The 20559-nt window shown below is 29.7% G+C and overlaps 1 protein-coding gene across 1 annotated transcript in view; it reads left to right on the forward strand.

Annotated features, from left to right (window-relative positions):
* Window positions 1-1253: 1253 nt before the first annotated feature.
* Window positions 1254-20559, forward strand: part of LOC129967083 (uncharacterized) — a 33211-nt gene continuing 13905 nt past the window's right edge. Inside the window, exon 1 of the mRNA XM_056081752.1 lies at window positions 1254-1333. The gene's annotated coding sequence lies outside the window, so the exon portion shown is untranslated. The remainder of the gene's footprint in view (window positions 1334-20559) is intronic.

Consider the following 20559-nt stretch of genomic DNA (forward strand, 5'->3'; position numbering starts at 1 on the left):
CCCAGACACACAGTTTCGTCTTCCAAAGTATGCAAATGCCATGTTCGGTAGCTGTCAGTCAAACGGTCTGATCTGCAGATTGGCAACACATACACTATCAATAGAGCTGAAGAAGAATATGCCTGTGTGTGCTGACATTATGCGGAACAGAACATTTGATCTGGTGCTACTAAATTTGGCACAGGTATAATTTGGAGAATGGAAAACAGCTCACTGATACGTTTTTTTTTAAATTTTTAATAAAAAATTCAATTAAAAACTAAGAATAATTTTACCTTTTTTCTGTGATAACTTCCGAAAATATTACAGCATAAAGATGATTATTAATCATTTTAAAATTCACAAAAATTATCTTTTCAATAACACCATTTTTTTGTCATATAATTTTTCTCCTATATTAATTAATTTAAAAAAATATTTTAAGCATATCTTACAACAATATATTTCATTTTTGATGTGAAATTCTAACCGTTTGAAATGTTCCCTAAAATAATTAATCGCTTGTTTTGATTTCCATCGTTGTGAGCTAAGAAAGAAGTATTCTGTTTAGTTTACATGAAAATGAAAAAGTAAATTTACAATTCCCTGAAATTTAGAGCATAGATAATCCTGAATGTTATATTTTTAATAACACAAAGATGCCATGGGTCTTTGTTATGATTATTATTATTGTTAGAGCAAAATTGTTATTATTGATAGAGCAAAATTAGATGTTCCGACTTCTTGCTAAATTTTTTTCTTTGTTGAAAATGCATTTTTTTTTTAATCTTTATTACTAGAACTGTAATATATTTAAAATTAGAAATTTAAGAAAATGTATTACTGAAACGCAATATATTTAAAACGATGAATTTAGGAAAATATATTACTAAAACTGTAATATACATAAAATTAGAAATTTAAGAAAATGCATTACTGAAACGTGATATATTTAAAACTAGAAATTTAGGAAAATACATTGATATAACTATAATATATTTGAAACTGAAAATTTAAGAAATATATTACTTGAACTATAATATATTTAAAACTATAAATTTAAGAAAATATATTACTAGAACTGAATTTTTTCTTGTTTAAATAACTTAAAAAAATTATAGTATAAAATTAACACTCAAATGATATTCAATGCTAAATAAGAGCAAACGATTGGATTTTCTCCTGTCAGCGAATCCGAATGGATGATGATGATGACGTCAATACTCAGAGCCAGAGCATCTCAGAGCTATCAAAATTCGAAGATAAACAGAAACGTCCGTCACTTTAGGAACACACGCGGTTCCTCCTTCTGAGAGTTTTACACAACGAATCTATATTGTTCTTCTTTTGAGATGTAAGTCTCCTAATTTTCTACCTTTTATTTGAAGATTTTAATTTACCAGAAAAGAATAACCATGAAAAATTCTTTTTAAAAAATTAAAATGAAATTCTTAAAACAAAATATAAGCTATATTCTTTTTTTCCCCAATTAGTTTTCTGTAAATTTCGTTCTAAATCATAAAAAAAAAAAATGTTGAAATTGAGAAAGAAACAAAGAAGAAATGAAAGAAATCAGAGGAAAATGTTAACTTTTTTCAGATGTATCTTTATAAATAATTAGAAATGATTAATTCTAAATATAAAGAAAAAAATTATTTATAAAAATTGAAATTTTAAGTTGAATATTCATAGAATATTAAAGTGTCAGATCTGATTCGTCTAACTTTATATTATGTTCAAAAATTAATTCTTAATTGAAGCAAACATAACGTGAATGGAAAAATGTATTTGATATTATCGCAACGCATGTGAATATTAAATCCAATAATTAAGATAATAAAAATATTGTTACAAAATATTCATAAAATATTTTTAAAAATTTACTAAAATTTGGATATTAAAATTAGGAAAAACCAAAAATTAAATTAATGTCACTGAACATTTAATTTTTTGAATTTCTAAGGGGCGTGAAAATAGTTTCTGTACAACTGAATATTCCGAAATTAATGTGGGAAAATGTTAAAATTTAGTTTAATTTTTTAATTAATTAAAAGTCTATCAATTAAGTTTAGTTAAGTTTAATTAATTAAAAGTCTATCAATTAAGTTTAGTTAAGTTTAATTAATTAAAAGTCTATCAAAAAGTTTTGAAATACTTTTTCTTAGAGAGCACCTATTACCACATAAGCAATTAGTACTAAATTTGGTAGATGTTCAACAATCTGTACAACAAACATTTTAAACGATTTTTGTTTTTCAAGATTTATCCAGCTTGATTGAAGACCCATTCAAGATTTATCCAGGTATCCAGCTTATAAATAATAGAAATTGAATCTAAAAGTAGGCACTAATCGGTGCTTAATTTGCAAGAACAGGAGTACCAGAATATGTTGTAGCTTAAAAAAAAACCAGCAGAAATTTTTTTTTTCAAAAACTAAAAGAAAGAATATGATGCACTAAAAGAAAATTCCAATTGAGATGACATATTTTCGGTGATATATTCGTATGTCTAATACGGCTTGGTATGTTATTGAACCGAATAATGCTACTTAGTAAGATAAAAGGAAGAATAAGAAAGAAAAGGTTTACATTACTATGTAACACAGATTTACAAAAGCATATTTTGAAATGCTTTGTTTTGATTTTGATAACTGATTTTTATATTATTTTCAAAACTAATTTAAAAAATGAAATCTGCACTTTTCTTCTACCGTCTAAAACTTTTTCGCAAAAACGATTTCATAAGGAAAATAGATCAAGTCAAATTATTTTAGCCTTTTAAAACATAAATCTATGCTTTATAATTATGTCGTAGCTCGAATGATTTATGAAAAAGTTTAAAAATCCTTATACAGTCGTTACAAAAGTATAAAGTCTCAAGAACAGATGATATAACATTAAAAGTATGTATCATATTTTTATAAAACGTGAGGATATTTCATATGAAATCATAGCGAAAATACAAATTAGTTACTTTATATAAAACGTTAAATGAATTAGAGAAATCATCATACAATTGAATTCCGAAAACTATAAAGTTGATATTATTTCCTTTTTTTTAGTAAATGATATGGGAATCTTTTTTTTCTTCCTTCTATTGAGTTCACCATCGATTCATAAAAAAAAGACAGCGCTTAGATGATATTCCAGCCAATGCCGTCCCAATGTTGTAATTACTCTACTAATATATGTAACAAATTCTTTTAAATTAATTGCTTATAAAACATATATTGAACTTACCTCCTATGGCTGAAGTCTATTCTACTTTTTTCCTTTATTTTTAAGGCGCATGAGGAAATTATTTATATCCAAGATCATTTCGTCAAACACTCTTAAAAGTTAGAGTACTATCTTCTGAAAACTTTTTGGCGATATATAAATGCATTTTTTATTGAGAATTTTATATATGCAGTTGTTACATTATTGTAGAGACAATTATGGGGGTGTTACAGCCAAACACCTCTTATTCTGAACCCATCTAAAACCCATTATAAGCAAAAAAAAAAAAAAAAATGACTCCATTAACGCGCACGGAACTAATGACGAGACAATATCGTGATGTAAACATTTAGAATATTGAATCTTGTAAGCTTTATTTGTTTCACATTGCGATATGAGGAAGAAGATTTCAATATATCCTTCTTCTTCTTGCGTACAGCCGACCACCCCCCACCACTGAACGTAGCAGTATCGACAGGATTTATTGTGGCCGACTGCGATTTCAATATATCCCAGCGCAAACACAAGCATAGCTAGGAACTGCACTGCTCTCACACAGCAAGACGACGTATGTCAGCAGAAGAGAATATAAATGTTTCAATAGAGAATCAACATTACTGTGAAATAAGGAAGATGCTGAAAGAATGGGAAACTTTCTGCACTGTATATTGAGAAACATCGCTCAAATAAGGCAGTAGCTTTGCAGGCTACAATTTTTTTTTGATGATAATGATGCATCATTTTAGCCAAAATTGAAACACAAGCAGAAACAAATATCTTTAGATAACGTTCTTAGAAAAAAAGCATGTATTATGAATAGTAAATTACATTAATATAGATTTGTTTGAGTATATTTTCGAAATGGAACGCATTATCTTATTTTGCATTGATCCTTTTGGAAAAATTGTTTCGCATTGCGATTGAGATATGGAAAAGAATTATGCTCGTCTGAGTATAATATTAGGACAACTTTTTTCTAAATGATTTAAATGAAAATTTAAAAATATTCCCCGTTTTCAATTAATAAGGAGAGTTTTGAAGAATGTGACTGTGTCATTTCTTATAATAATTATTGTTGCTCTATATATTGCTATGAATTGCGAAAACACAGGGGAAAAAATAGGAATATTCTTAACAACAAATTGCAATATTAAATTCCAGCAATTATATTTTATATGTCTATCTCTATTAATTTTAAAGATGAATGTGTACATGTGTTTGTGTGTTGGGGCTCCACAGATCACATCATTTGGCTTAGATTTATCAAACTTGGCACATATATATTTTAAAGAGTAGCAATGTACACATCGTAGAGATTTTTTAGAATTAGAATTTTAATTACTAGAAAATTAAGCTGGATATTGGCGTTTTTTTGCGCGGTAACTTCCGAAAATATTATAGCACAAAATTACTTTTTACACCATTTTAAAGTTTAAAAAAGAATGTCTTGATAATGATACCGATTTAATTTTTCCTGAATTTCAGCGAGTTTTTAAAAATATTTTTTTGCTTACTTTCAACAATAGATTTTATTGTTGCCTTGAAGCTGAAACCATTTTTATTATTTCGTTAAATATTTAATCGCATGATTTTCTTTCAATTTTCAAACCATTACAGAAAGTAAAGGAAGAAGATTTCTATTTGATATCTGCATAGTTTACAAGGCAAACTTTAAAAAAAGTGAAGTTACAATACCGGAAAATTTAGATGATAGATTAATTGCACATTCTGTACATTTTCAATAGAACCATGAAGTCATAAGACTGGTCTCTTCTAGAAAATTTCATGCTCACAAAGAGCATATGTAAGGCAGTTAAAATAACACATCTTGAATGTCTAGCCATTTCACTGTATAACTATACACAGTTTTCGCAGTATATTATATCTAAACGATACAAGTGAAATTAAAGATAACTGATATTCCTGGCAAAGATTAATGATGAATTTAAAAAAAAACCGAAGTTACAGTGCCCAGAAAGTGTGAAGGTAGATGAACTGGCATTTGCATTTTTAATAGTATTGTAATGTCATGGGAATTGATTCCATTCAGTTGAATTCAATAAGTAGAAAGGATTTAGTTATTAATAAAAATTGACTTTAATGCCTGTCTTTTTGATTCTTAAAAAGTTTGTCTTGAGGGAATCATAAGCATCAAAGTCGCCAAGGGCGATTAGTTTTAAATAATTATATATTCCTAATAATGTCACACTCAGAAGAGGATTTATTCTCGGTGATAAAGAAGATCTCCAAAGGCAACTAACAAGCCACATTACTAAAAAAAATAAAGCTTTACTGAGAAATTAAAAGCATTAAAAAACATTACTGCATTTTTTCAACAGTAATATAAAAGTGTAAAATGTAGGGCATTATTATGTTATACTTTGACAATTGTAATAATGGTTTAAAGACCAATAGCAGGTATAGCTTATTTAGCTAAGAGAAACATATAAGATGTAAGAATCAAAAAGAAGGATGATTTTGATTGTTAACAAGTGAATGTTTATAAATTGGTATATTGTCTTTAATCTGTGTTATGCAGTTTACGTATATATGCTTAAAAATTCTTCAAAACGCTGTACAGGGCACATCGTTGTACTACAGCAGATACCAAATTTGGAAAGATGTTATTATATTGGAAGATCTCATCCATAGAGGCTTTTTCAAAATTTTAAATAATTTTTATTTAAAATTAATCAAAATTAATATTTTATTATAATATATTTTTGTGTAATATTTTTTAAATTATAATTTTTTTAAATATTAACTTTTTAATGATATAAAATTTATTTTCGTACAATATTTTCTCTCATTTAAACAAAATCAAAATACTTTTAAGTATATTTTATGGCAATGATTATCATTGTTTTAACTATTGTGTTTGTATACACGTGTTACAATGATGTTAAATACATTTTTTATGCATGTCATATTCGCAATATTTATGAATAAATGAGTAAACATGGAGAGACTGAATCATTCACACAATGCTACCATGCTACGATAGTCCGATTCGAATTTCTTAAAAAATTTTTTTCTTTTAGTTTTTATTTTTTCAAAACATTATATTTCTCTTAATCGAAGTGAGCTAACTATCCTTTATTTTTGTTATTTCAAATGAAAATGTTTTAAAAAATCTTCTGATTTTTTTCATTAGATCGATTTTTTAGTGGTCTCAACGAAAAAAAAAATATAATTAGATGTTAATTTTAATATACACTCTATTTTATTGGATCTATCCTCATTTATTTATTTAGCCCTGTATTTGCTTTTTGATAAAAAGTTAATATTTGTTTCTTTTTTTTTTTGTTTATACTAAAAACCGTGTCTTTGCAGAAGTCTAATAGACTTATGTGGAATTGCTGATAACTTTTATTTGTTTTGTTTTTTTAATTTAAATACTATACTGTCAGTTTCGGTTATATTTTACTAAACCTTGAAAATATCCTTGCATTTATGAAACAAGAATATTCCTTTAGTATGAAAATATAAAAGAAATCAGCGAGGTCATGTCTATTAATCAGAATTCATTTCCGATTATTTTTATTCAAAACAAGTCACCTTTGACGACCAGTTGATTCGCCGGAATTATTGGTTGCTCTTAATGTCAATTACATCTCTTTTGTATAACTTGAAGCTCATGATTCCCTCATCAAAATAGTTTTAAGCATTAAATTCTGATGGACATTATTAAAGACGCATTATTTTAAAAGCTCTACGCCTGTTCTATTTACGAGTTCCATAAAAATATGGTGAAAATTAAATTAGAAGTTACTAATTAAATTGCAGTTAATAACTTGTTTGGCACTTATGCAATAAAGCCCCAAACCAAACCAAAATCTAAATTCGAAGTTAACGTTTTGTTTCCATTGTTAAGCCTGAATATATTATCTAATTACAATTAATTATTCTCACTAACATTATTTCTTAATTTTTTTTCGAGAATCAATCTCCACGGAAATGTTCTCTACCCCTTTTCAAACTTTATTTTCACCACTCTTTCTTTTTTTTTTTTTTCTTTCCTTTTTTTTTTTTTTAATCGAATATATAATGTCATCTGAAATTGTAAAATAACACTTTCCGAATAAGATTTTTTTTTCCCCGAATTGGAACAAACAGAAAAGTAATTATAATCTTTTTCAACGGCCGTATTTGTTACAATAAAATAAAATTTTTCAAAAATAATGCAAATTACCAATCTGTACTTTTTACTATTTATTCCATTCGTTGTAACAAATATATAAATGGAGTTACAAAAATTCGCTCATACTGTACGAAAATAAAAATATTTTTCCAAATTTATGCTTTTTAAAATTTACTTTTGTCAATTTAAGTTATCTTAATGTTCAACGAATCATTATGTAGAACTTTTTAGCTGATAGCCTTCCTGTATAAAGATAAGATCCTTTTAATTAAACACCAAAAACCGATGTTACAATTTACCCTCCCTTCTCTACCCCTTTTTTCCTGTCCGATATCCGGCAGAAAACATAGTGGCCTATTTTGAATGAAGGTTACTTGAGAGAAGTTAAGTAACGTTCATTGAGAACGGATGCATTGACGGCGTCAGACTGGGAACACGCTTCTTCGACTCAAAGTTAGGCAAATCAGTAATAAGAATAAAGGAATCATTTGAACTTAACAGAACAAGAAATATAAAATTAAATCATATTTAGAACCCCTCCCCTTTTTTTTTTCTTCTTCTTAATATTAATTCTAGTAGAATAAAATGAATTTCTCTCAGATACTCACTTTCAGTTTAATTATAATTAAAAAATTATCCTTAACATATATTGTTTGTTACTAACCCATTTATTCCAATCGAACGAAAGATGAAAAATCGCCGAGTCTAGGTGCTTCCTTAAGAAATTATCAAATCATAACCATGAATTATTTGAAAGCTCTTTTAGCAACAGATCTGTATCAATATTCTTTGAAGAACATACTTAAAAAATCACACATTAATAAGTATGTGGAATATTTAATCGAAAATTCTAATAAAATTCAGTGATTTATCTTTCCAAAATGGTTTCTATGGCAGGATTGATAAAATAATAATGTATAAAGCCCCTAAACTTTAAAACTAAAAACGATCTCTTGATTAAGCATTTGGTGATTATTAAAGCACAAAACAGTAGAAATAATTTGATTTGAGATTTTAAGATTAACATTTGTTTAAATAATAGTGTTTTACTTACTTCATTTAAATGAAAATGAAGTCAACTATCTTTATTTTATAGTTTAAAATAAACATAAAATAAAATAGCTTATTTTTTCACTTCACAATTCTTAATTGAATTACACAGAGAGAGAGAAACACACACAAATTACAAACCAACTTTATAAATATTACATTTACACACACATACATATAATTCCAAACTTTTGAGCGCTATGCTAATCAATATTTACATCAGATATAAAAATTTCTGAAAGAATTATTTTATGTTTTAAACATAATAAATTTCAGCAAAGCTTATGTATTTTAGATTAGGACACGATTGTAATCACATTTTAAAAGGCTCATAAAGTTGTCCTTTTTGAATTATGTTTATTTTAGGTGTCATATTTAACCATCTAAATCGAGTGAAAGTTCGTATTCTCGAATAAATTTTAATTATTTTCTCTGAAAATCTTGGAAATTTTTTTAATGTCAAACACTGTTTTAAATCACATTTTTTTCTATTGACTGATGGGTACTCCGAGTATTTCAACATAAGTTTGATCAATTTTTTACATCTGTTTTCAACCCATTCATCACTGTGGATAAAAAGGCCACTTCTGGAAAAAATTTCGATCCAGTTTTTTTTTTTTTTTCGTGGGAAAACTGATTGCCAATCTTTGTCCGGGTGGAATGCAAGAGAATGATATAATATTTTTTGCATCTACGTTCAAAATATCCATTTGAGTCCCTCTGCACTGAAATCATAAGGGAAATTATCAGAACTTGAAGAATCAATATATTAGCAGTAAAGCAGTTTTCACCAGATGAAACTACTTGTGATTATTTCTTGGATTTCTGATTGATTTTCTGGCTCAATAAAATCTGGACACATAATGAACGAAGAGCCCTGTTGTAATAAAATATTTGTCTACACAAGGTGAAGCATTTGATTTTGATTTGATTGAAATGTGATGAGAATGGGATTTTTGGCAACAAAGGCCATTATCTCCTCATACCAACAGAGTGATTTAATAGATATTAAAAAAAAATTCAAAGATCAGAAGATGCTACTTATTAGAAACAGCTTTTTGAATAAACATTTTGAATGAAGAACAAGAATGAAGATCGATATTAAGTTTTGCAAAAAGGTTTGACCTATGAGTTGCATATTTGGAACAAAGCAAGATGATATGTTCAATACTGTTTTCAAGATTATAAGCTTGGCAATGAGGATAATTGTGTAGGCCAAATCTATTCAACAGAGCAGGAGAAATAATCATCCGGATTAAAAGACGCGCAGTTATGATCATCTTCCCTTCTTTTTATGAGCCGTAGAGTAAGACCCAAGGAAAAGCAATCAAATTTGGTGCTTTACTTTGGAAGGTAAAAGATGATCCAATGCCACATATTTGGGAAAAGAAGTTTTCTAAACATTTTGATATAATCAGGATGGGTCTAATCAAGCCTTAAATCTCTTACAAGCCTTATCCTGATGCATTATTAAAATACCTTTCTTAAAAGGTAAATAGCTTTATCCTTTCTTTTTTACTATGACACCTTTTTAGTTTTCTTAATAGTTTTGGTTATTATCAGGTTCTTAATGCAAAATTTAATTTATTTATTATTATTTTCTGAATTTTCAGATCTTATCCATAACCTCGAACTACGGCGCTTATCATCCTTGGAATTTCTAGCATTTAAAATATTAAAGAAATCATTTATTAGTAGGAAAAAGTTTTTTTTAAAAGTAAATATCAGATTTAGCAGTGTAATTAGAATAAAAGTGAATTGCTGAAGATCACTTTTTGAACCAGATTACTCTTTGGCACTTCCATCCTCATGAAGTGAAAGTTTCGGTTACAATTTAATATCATCTGAATTCAACATAAGGAGCCTCTCTATTATTTCTTAACATATCTTTTTTGCTTCCTTATTGTAAAACCTTTATCGAGAAAGTCATTCTTTAGTAATTTTTAAAGATGTGGGCAATCAGGAAACATCAAAATCTTTCTAAAGAAATGAAAAAGATTAGAAAAGGATAAATAAATATAAGATACTATCAGATCATTCCAAACTGAGCAATTCTTCCCTCCTAGAGCAACTACAATAGCCAGAAATTTTTATTAAAGTTTGTTAGATATCAATGCTCAGTTTCTTTCTTATCCTGTAGTGGAATCGTAGATTCTACTTCAGGATCAAGCTGTTAAACCTGTGCAAGTAAACTGTCAAATTTGCAATATGTGTCAGATGCCAGACATTTTTGTTAGGCATTCTTCATGAATGAGAATCTTTCCGAAGCTGTTTCTAATATTCTTTCATGCTCTTTTTAATTAATTTACTGTAATGTATTCGAGTGTATGCTACTGTATAAAATAAATGCTTTATTTTGCACTATTCGCTGCGTAAATCGCCAACAATAGTTGTGAATCCAGGAATAGCCCAAATTGCAAAACGAAAGTAGCGGTCATAAAACAGCACACGGCAGTAAAAACGAGATTGCGAAATACGAAATATTAAAAACTACAATTGGAATAATGTAGTCGAAAACAAATTAAGACTGAGAAAGCAACTATGACCGAGTCCATTGCTGTTCAAAAGAAAAATGTTTAGCCGAGCGGACACTACTTTGTTTATCAGCCCAAGAAAACTCTATTATGTCAACTATGTACGATGTCAAATGATGACCGGAATAAGTTGAAAGCTGTCTTCGAATCTAAAAGTTATACAAAAAAGATTTTCCTAATTAATTGATTTTAATTATTGATTCGAAAAATAACTGGATGACAACTGTGTCAGATAATCTAAAGATTTTTTTTGACTAGTTGAAAGAAATGCAACTCGAAATCAGCGATGAACTTCTCTCCATTTCATTCCTATATAGTAACCCGGATTATTCCAAAAATTCAGATGTATCATTAAATCTAGAGATGAACTGTCTAATCTTTAAGCTCTGAAAATAAAACTGCAGAAACTCGAAAAGGGAAAATAAATCATCCATCACAGTGCGCCCTATCTTCTTCAATGGAAACGGATAAGCAGCTTTTGAAAATTAACTCTAAGAATTAAAATACAAATCAAAACAAAGGAGCATGTCAAAAGTATTTTCCAAATATGAAGTGCAACTGTTGCTCAAAACATGATTATAAAGCTTTCAAATGTTGAAAGAAAACAGCATAGAGAAAATATGCATCTCCCAACGATAATTCATCCACGTTTGTAAAAAATAAAGAATATCCAACGTGCGCCACTTCTTTCAATAATGGTCATAATAAGAATAAGTACAAATTCATGATATTTAGACAGAGCAGCTATCTCTTATATGTGCAAAGATTCTTTTTGAAAACTTCTAGGCGATATAAACATTGTTTTCATAAATTTACCGTAGATAAAGTATCCTAAGCAACCGGCAAAGATTATACTGGCTTTAAAGTTAAAAATGGGGAAGAAATCAGAATAATTCTTTTGAAGAATGTGTTACGTGTTCCTAAATTAAAATGAAATTTTATATCAATATCTAAAGCAATGAATAACAACAAACATATTGTTTTCTTCGAAAAAGAAGCTAGAGTTATTGAATCGGAGCTATAGTAATGACAGCAAATGATATTTGTATTAAAGTGAAACCTATCTGAGCGGCCACGAAAAAATTTGGTCTCTCAGAGGGGATGGCCGCTTTGAAGGGTTTTTGCCACAATTGAAGATAATTGCTGTAATGCATAATATAATCAAGTCTGGCACATTTAAAATAAAGTTTGTGACTCATCGAAAAAAATGATAAATTTATTTAATGTGTTTCTTTTGCATCTTATTATAAAAACGTTATAATCTGACTCTGCTTTCAATTTTTACGATCGTTAGAAACAACCATTTTTTCACGTTCGTTTTTCATTTTGAAAAGAAAATCTCTAACCGTAAAATCTCTTACCTTCGATAGACTTGTCAACCAAAAGGCGTTTCTCCTAATCGGAACTTTCGTCAAAGACCTCCTCTGCCGCTTCGTACTGCATGAATTCGGGATAGTACTCGACTCCAGCAAGTTTCGAGAGTTCTACTAATTATCTTCGTCCGTCGATTTGTCGAATATATCTAATTGTCTCTACATGATCTATCTGCTACCGATTCCACAACTAGCGAAACATTTTGTGATTATTTCTTCACCTCCCCACCTCCCCCAAGAGGATTTATTCTAATCAAGAGCATCTCCAACCGATTTTTTTTTTTTTTTTTTGACAATTCAGTAGCATTTTCACATTTATTCATATGGGCAAGGCGTGTCGCAGAGCTCAAAAATCTGTATTCTATCATGTAACATTTTGTAACACCATGGTCCAATGGCTGAAGATTTGATGTAATGGCGGTAGAAATAATAGTTTGATATTTGTGAGCTGAGTTCCGTGCGTATGACATGCTGCATTATCCAACACAAAGAGATTTCATATTTTGTTAAAATTTATCAGCCATTCTTCAAAAATGGACAATGTCATCCATGCATTTTTGTTCACGTATCATGACATACCAAGACGGATTAAATCTTTTCCTCTAAAACACCTGAATCTTTTATATCTCCAAATGACCGAGGCCTTCTCCTTCTCTCCAGCATCGCTCACACGAAAACTAACGGTAAGCCAATCCTCCGGAATTTTTTCATCTCTGGCTTCTTCGGATTTTTTAATCATACTTTTACTGACAAAAGCGCGAAAGAATGCGCCGTTTTGTCCTTGTCATAATATCCAGCAAAAAGCAATGGAAGCCGTTCCTGCCAATCTTCACATGAACTGAGGTCAACATCAGCCGCTTCGCCGCGAATCGAAATGTGATGTCATTTCGTGTACGAAATCTGATTAACCACCCAATACTGGAAGAGAAATGTTTCACTTCCCGGAGCATCCACAAGATATTTTGCATAGTGTTTAATCATAGGTTCATTAACAGGAATTTCCTTCGCAAGAACAGTTTTTAGGCCATTTCAAAACAACCTCATTTATATAGATATACTTTTCGTATCTCATCCTTGTGACATCACGAAATTTGAATTTTTCGTATTCTTTCAAAATGAAACCCTTTTAATTAATGTTGATTTGTGTTCTTCCGCAGAAATTGAACGCGCTGCTGGAGATTTAGAAAAACACTCTTCGACATCGTTGCAACTCAGACAATGACCAACTAAAGAAAGAAGCATGAATGACGTTTTCGATCCAAAATTATCGGAACCCACTAATAACTTATAGGAATCAAGAAATACAAACGACCCTTCTTAACCTGACCTGAAACCTTTCGGCTCAGTCGGAAATAGAAAGTGATTACATTTTCCTCAAAAAATGAGATGGGCGAACCCAAGTAGCGACCGTTCAGATAGGGCTGGTTGCCCGCCGCTAGGGGTTATTTTAACATTACGTCTATGGGCCAAAAAATCCGTGCCACGAAAAATTGGCCATTAAGAGGGGTGACCGCTATACAGAAGAGGCCATTCGAAGAGATTTCACTGTACATAAAAGTAAAAATCGAAATGGCGGTTAAAGATCTAAATGACTAAAAATCTGTATCCAGTCAAAAGAGACTGTTAATCCTTTTCCAAAAGAATATAAGATTAAAAGCAAGGAACTTATGCAACTTGTGCATTTGGATGCCTGTGAATTAATGCTTGTATCATCATTTGTAAGTTCGTACCAATTTGTCACTTTCATTAATAATAAGATGCGTCGTAATAAAGTTTCTAAAAACCAAAGATGATGTAAAACTACAGAGCTTTAGTTGAAAATGAAGTTGGAAAGAAAATAAAAAAGCTCCGAACCGTTAATGAATTAGAATATAGCGGCGCAAAATCGAAACATTTTTCTGGAACAAGGGATAAGAGAAAATTTTCTACTGTTTTAATTCCACAACAAAACGGTACAGATAAAGGAGTTGAATCACTTTTAATTTAAGCTGGATTATATTTTTACCTTTGGGCAGAAATAATAAATTGTACAATCCGCAATCGTTCGCTTTTCAAATGTAAAATGGAAAATTCGAAATCTCTTTTGGAATCAAGCCAAATATGTCATATTACGAAATCTTCGGTCAAAAAGTATACGTTCAACATGGTATAAAACATGAAAAATAAAAATTTAGTTCAAGGTCAAATGAGGATATATTTATTGAATATTCGACAAAATCCAAAGCATATCGCCAGTAATTAAGAAAACAAAGAAAGTAACAATAAACAGCAATGTACGTTTCATTAATGAGTTCGTAAACCAAAGACTTTTAAGGATGTAGAAATTCATGATTCATACTGGAAATCAAAATAATTTTTCTTCACGCTCTAAAAGCAAGGAAGATATTATATCATCTGACCTTGGTGATTCAACCAGCAATGAAGATAAACTTAAACACTTGATTTCGAAAATGAAAGCGGAAACGCTGACATAATATTTGCAGATATGAAAGATATTCGACACCGTGTCCCTGAATCACCAAAGCTTTAGAGACATGAAAAAGTGAATAGGTCGAAGAAACAATTTAAAATGCATTCGGAAACTGAAGTAATTTCATTATTTCCTGACTGTTTTGATTAAATCCATGTGTTGAAGAAGCTTTGACTGACCCTAATAAACAAACTTGGATGAAGAGTATGACTCTTTAATTATGCAAAAACCATGGATTTTGGTGCCGAGACCTAATAAGAAGATAGTAATTGATCAAAATTATTTTTAAAATGAAATTTTAAGAAGTTGGAATGGCTGAAAAATTAAAATCAAGAATTGTTGCAAAAAGGTGTTCTCTAGATACTACAAAAGATTTTAATGAGAATTTTTCTCCTTTTGCAGAATTGAATTCCAATTGAATGCAGTTGAAAACAAACTTACGTGATATCTATTGGATTTTGTTATGACACAAATAAATGGAGACTTGAAGGACGAAATCTTCTTGGAACAACCTGTTTCAACGCTTCGTGTTTCTCTGAAGATCAAGTTTATTAACTAAATTACGCATTCAATGGTCTCAAATAATCAGGGAGACATCGGTATAACAAACTGGATTCCAAACTGAAATCCCTTGGATTTATATCATTAAATTCTGACAAATGTGATTATCACATGAAATCATCATTGATTAAAGACATCATAATTGTTTTTGTAGATGATTTGATGATATTTGGAAACAGCATAATATTCGTTATGTGTTAGTTAGAGACTTTAAAATGATAGATTTGGGAGTTTTGCATTACTTCTTAGAAATTGAATTTTATCAAGATGAAAGCGGTTTAACAATGTCCCAATCTAAATATATTGATTATATCTTGCATAAATTCAAGCTGCAAAGATTGTTTCCTCATGGATACCAGTATTAAATTATTCAAAGAGGTGTTTCCTAAGAAGAAAAAGGAAAATCGGAAATGCGAAATATTTCATTTCGTTACTTAATTGATTCACTGCTGCATTTGTATGTTGCTACAAGGCCAGACATTTTTCATGCTGTAACTTTTCTCAACCAGTTCGACAATATTCCAAGAAAGATGCATTGGCTTTCAGCTAAAAGAATCCTAAGATGTTTAAAAGGAACTATAAACCAAGGAACTGTTATTTAAGAAATTAGCAAAATCATTAACAGGATATGCGGATTCCTGTTAAGGATAAGTGGGTTTAGATGTCAATGACAGAAAATCATTCACAGGATATGTCTTCAAATATGCTGGAGGTACTATTTCTTGGAAATTAAGACAACAACAAGCTGTCTTGTTGTCAACCACTGAAGCTGAATATATTGTTCTCTCTGAAGCTGCAAAAGCGACTACTACTAAAAAAGATGACAGAAAATAAGAGAAATACATAGTGAAATGAATAGAACAGTGTAAAGCTTCCAAAATAGTGTCAGTTTTATGTTTATCAAAATTTGAAGTTTACAAATATTTTGCTGAAGAAGACATTAAGATCAAATCATTTAAAATATTTAATTTAACATTTTAACCATTATTAATCCTGGCTAATCAGCCGATCGCCAAAGGCTGCTAGTACGCAATAAAAAGCAGTCTCGTCATGTAAATTGTTGAGTAAGCAATAATGAAATATTATTTAAGTATTTTTTAAATCATTTTCTATATATGGAATAAATTCACGTGTTTCTTTTGAAAGCACGTGTAATAGCGGTGAATTTCGGAATCTGTACCTGCAACGCGTTTGTGGATTCTCCTGATTTTAAATGATCAACTCAACAAACTGAGCCAGTACAAATTCTGTCATATATTTTTTCCACATTTTGATACTTTTTCTGACAAATCAAGTGGACAATATATTGGTGGCTTGTTAGTATATCTTTGTCAATTTCGCAATGAGTCTTATTTGAAATTACTAATAAAACCAATTCGCATATAAAAAATTAGAAATTCTGTATATATATCATAATAGTTACGAACTTGTATATTTGTACAAAGTAATACAGAGATTTAGATTTATTGTAAAATTGAAATTTTTCTTCTCAGTAAGTTTCTGACGATTATTGTTACTCATGCCAATTTTCGGCGAGTCCACTGAAAGAAAATATACTTATTTTTCACATGCTGTCCTTGTATTTTTGAAAAACGTCTTATTTTTTGGCATTTACCTCCCATTTTTTTTTTCTTCCTCCACAATGTGTATGCTCGGGTCTTTTAAATATCTCTGACTTTCAGCCAGAAACACCTTTCTTCTTTCAGCCTTAAGTTATAACTTCCCATTATCCCTTCCCTCTTGAAAACAGTGAAAGAAAAGAAACGGTAGTAATAAAGGAAAGTTGCCTTTTTTGTTCGAATTTAAAGTAACCTAATGCGTAATTCACTAAAAACTACCTCTGAAGATAAGCGGGGGGAACTGTGACTTATTTACTCCTTTCCGCAAATAGATTCCGGTTTTCAAACAAAACTGAATAAGTGTGGAACTTTCACATTTGTAGCTTGGCTCATTATTTCGTGGAGAATCAACAATTTTTACTATTTTTTTGATGGAAATATTTAACTTTGCATTTCTTCGGTTAATAAATGATAGTAAATTTAGTTCTCCGATTTTAAAATTTTCCTTGCTTCAAGTTAAAAATCAAACCTATCCTCTATTTATTTCGAATTAGCCGAGTTTGGCAACCAGCTGATTCGCCGGGAATACTAGTTGTGTTTACTTTCAATTAAATCTTTTAAGCATAGAATGATGTTTGTGATACCTCCAAGAAAAATAACTAAGTATTAAATAGTGGTAGATATTAAAAAGTCATTTTAATAGTCTTGTATAAGCTCTATTCATGTATATATAAATCATTCTATTGGTATCCTTTGAAATTAATGCTATTGAAAACTAAACTGTCCACAGTTCATGTAACTTTCGCGACATTACAACTTCACTTTTTTTTTATTCCTTTCTAGCCACCTACAGCAACCAGTTGGTTTGCAGTTACCGATTATTAATGATTACTTAAATTTTCAATTAAATTTTACTTGTACCCAAATGACTCTTTCAATAAAATATATTTAAATTTCAAGTTTTGATAGACATATAACTTATATTATTGTAGAATTCTGGAGTTCAATTCATTGTATTAGACATTTCCCTAATTTTCCGTCTGTAACATTAATGGTCCAAATATATTCTGCCATTCAGGAAACACTGTGAAGAGTTCACTGACAGTTCAATATTGTCAATTTAATAAAAAAAAACCGGCCGATTTATGTTACTATTACTAGATACTTCCTCGCATACGAAGTATAAAATTTTATAACAATCAAAAAATGCTTCGTTTCTCCACGTATAAAACTTCCTTGAATTAAAAAACAACAAATTTTTGGAATTATATTTGTATGTCTATCGCTCTATTCAATCAGTTAATTCACTCTTTTCCATGGAATTGGCGAACAGTACTTAAGAAATATAGAACTGTGGCATAAATTGAGCATTTTTTCTGTATTCGTCGTGTGAATATGTATTTCGACATCTACTTACTAACAGACTGAAACCAAAATTTGACACATACACACACAAAAAAAAGACAGTTATAATCACAAGATCATCTACGAATTTCTTTGATTTAAATGATTGCAGTAAGGAGCTATAGCGTTTACATGCGTGCAAAAGTATTGATTGACAGACTGTCAATCCTTCGGCAGATTTGGTTCAAAATTTGATACGAATGTGAATTTCAGATGCGAAACTTGAGCACGAAATTTCATCTAACTAGCTCTTTACGTTTTGTAAGAATCGAATTCACTTTTACTCGAATAATAAGATAGACAGTTCCACTGAATGGATTTTTTTTTTCAAAATTTGACAACAGTCTATAAATTTTGTCTTGCATATACTAAATTTCATCCATCTAGCTGAAAACGTTTTTGAGTTTTGATGTTCAGAAACAAACAGAGAAAATGCCAAAAATGTATTTTTCGAATTCAAAGAGGTCTGAAACGAAGAGATTCGTCAGAATCTCGAGTTTAAATATCTTGACGATTACAATATTTTCTCTTTGTATCCGAAAAAGTAAAAAACAGCAAGGACTAATTTCAACCGAAATTAAAAAACTGTTTTACGTAACGTTTGATATTTTCCTCAGAAATAAAATTAGTGATAGCGACCCATAATTTAATATTTTAGTCATTTAATCACTTTTAATTTTTGGATAATAATTCGATGTTTAATTCAGATTGCATTATCAACAGTAACGCATTTATTAAGTATGTCGCATTTTATGTTCATTGCCTAATATGGCTAAGAAAATTGAGTATTCATATTGAGGCTGTTTAATTTTACGAAGTAGACGTAAGTCATGATATACACTTTTGATGTCTAGATTATATAAAATATTTCGTTTATCTTATATACATGGTTTTAAATTTTCTATTCAGTTTACTTGGACAGACAAACGATCAATAAGTCTAACTATGGACCGATTATTCCAAAAATAGTTCTACAGCATCTGCAATTTTGATTAAACAATCGACTCAAGTCGGGCAATCAATCCATTTTTTTTTACACAAATATGCGATTACATTGATAAAACCACAAGTCGATTTTCACTCATTTATTTCATTTTGTGTTTGATCAGTTCTTGTTCACAGGCTCATGATGGATGGACAAGTTTCCCATTGACGTATTTCATCCATAATTTTTATTGCTACGCTGAATCGCCCGCTGAATTTCCTCCCTGCAATTCGTTGCTTTATGTAATTAATGTGTATATATAAGCATTTATCCTTTTTTTTTTTTTGTGATTGATCAATATATTGAGCTCAAATTTTTGGATGATTACAATATTTTCACTTTGCATATGAAAAGGTAAAAATCAATTTAAAACATCAACAAATCTAATTATCATAAATATTTTTCAAATATCGACAATTGTTACCATGCTTTAAAATATTTAATATTGAGAATAAAAAAATAGATGATAATTAAATTTGTCACTAAACTATTTTTTATTTTTCATCAAATATTTAATCTCTTGATTTTTTGATTTTTTCGTATACGAAATATAAAAAAAATATTGTAATCGTCAAAAAATTCGAATTCGAGATTTGATGAATCTCCACTTGTTAGACCTCCCTGAATTCATAAAAACACACTTTTGGAGAATGTCTGTCCGACTGTCTGTGTGTCTGTGACAAAGATAACTCAAAAATTAACTCAGCTGAAATTTGGTATACAATTTTTAAACCAAATTTTTAGATATCTATCAAATTTTGAGCAAAATCTGTTCTGAGGAAGTCTGTCTGTCCGGTTGTTCGAATATAAATTAACACAATATCTATAAAACTAAAAGTGCTAGATGGATAAAATTCGGCACACAAATTTAATATAGATATTGTAGACATCTGTCAATGTTTGAGCCACATCAATAAAGGTTTGGCTATCTACCGACCTGTACTTTCAGAAGCATGCAAACGCAATGACTTAAATATTTCAAATTTAGTATGCGGTTTTGTGATTACAAGTGCAGTTTTGTGCCAAATTTTTATTTCAATCGGTTGAGAAAAATGTGCTTAAAACACAAATTTTATTTTCGGATACTATTCATGCATGCCAGGTATTAATCTTCAAATAATTCGACAGGGATTGCACGACAGATTCAGGAAAAATGCTAAATTCAAGTTTAATATTTCGCAACTATTTTAGGCCAATATTTCTCTGGGAGTAACACCTTAAGTAATTTGCATGTGAAAAAATTTGGGGGAGAAATCATTCTCGTTTTTTCATTGTTGAAGGCTAA

This window comes from Argiope bruennichi, chromosome 1 (assembly GCF_947563725.1).
Source record: "Argiope bruennichi chromosome 1, qqArgBrue1.1, whole genome shotgun sequence".
Classification (NCBI taxonomy): domain Eukaryota; kingdom Metazoa; phylum Arthropoda; class Arachnida; order Araneae; family Araneidae; genus Argiope; species Argiope bruennichi.